This window comes from Belonocnema kinseyi, chromosome 5 (genome assembly GCF_010883055.1).
Source record: "Belonocnema kinseyi isolate 2016_QV_RU_SX_M_011 chromosome 5, B_treatae_v1, whole genome shotgun sequence".
Taxonomy (NCBI): domain Eukaryota; kingdom Metazoa; phylum Arthropoda; class Insecta; order Hymenoptera; family Cynipidae; genus Belonocnema; species Belonocnema kinseyi.
In genome coordinates, this window is record NC_046661.1 from 26,118,499 (window position 1) to 26,119,627 (window position 1,129).

Below are 1,129 nucleotides of genomic sequence, written 5' to 3' on the forward strand. Positions count from 1 at the left end.
TATTATAATTATGTTATATTATAATAGTCTTATTTATATCTTGATCCGCATTTGAAAGAAATTAAAGAAATTGGCGATTTTGGAATTCATCTCGTTTGGATAGAAACGCAATTATTTGATTGAAAAGTTAATTATTTTGTTGAGAATGTAACTATTTCGTAAAGAAGGCCTCCTTTCTATCACAATTTCAACTACTTTGTTAAAATTTTTATTTTTTTATTTGAAGGTTCATCTCTTTCGCTGAAAATACATTTTTGAAACTGACAATTAATCTATACCATTTTTGGTTAAAAAATGATTTAATTTGTTACAAATTCGTCTTTCTTTGTATACATTAAATTGTTTTATGGAAAATGTATACTTTTTAATTAAAAATTACAATTTTCAGTTGAATTATTAACTTTAAATTTTTTTGAGCTGCAAATTCGTTTTGTTGTAAATGCAACTATATTGTTAAAAATTAAAATCATAATTTTTGGTGGAAAATTCGATTATTCACTTAAAGTTGAACTACTTAGTAAAAAAATTAATTCTTTCTTATTAAGGATTCATAATTATAGTTGAAAATTCAACGATTTGCCTTTAAATTGGGTTAAAAATTCAGCTTTTTTGTAGATAATACTCTTTTTCACTTTAAAATTAAATAATTTCGTTGAAAGTTCATGTATTTTGTTTAAAATTTGTCTTTTGTAGATCATTAATTTTCTTGGTCGAAAATTCATCTGATTGGTTGACAACTTAACAACTTTGTTTAAAATTAATTTTTTTCTTTAAAAAATTATTTATCTTTATCAGAAAATGTAACTATTATATGATTGATTGAAAATTAATCGTATATATTGGTTAAGTTGGAAAATCATTTTTTTTATAGAACATTAATCTTCTTGGTAAAAAATTCACCTTTCCCTTGAAAACTTGACAATTTTGTTGAAAATTCGTTTTTTTTATTGCTCAATTTTTTATCACAGTTTTTATCTGGAAATTGAACTATTCCATTTTTGGTTGAAACTTTATCCTGTACATTGTAGTAGTTACGAGGGTAGTTCAATAAGTCCTTAGAATGACCAACATATGGCGCGCGAATCGCTCCAAATCATCTGTTTTCAGTCAGCACCACTCCCGACTAGAT

General features: G+C 24.5%; 1 protein-coding gene across 1 annotated transcript in view; it reads left to right on the forward strand.

Moving 5' to 3' along the window:
- Positions 1–1,129, forward strand: part of LOC117173028 — a 7,369-nt gene that overhangs the window by 3,258 nt on the left and 2,982 nt on the right. The window lies entirely within an intron of this gene.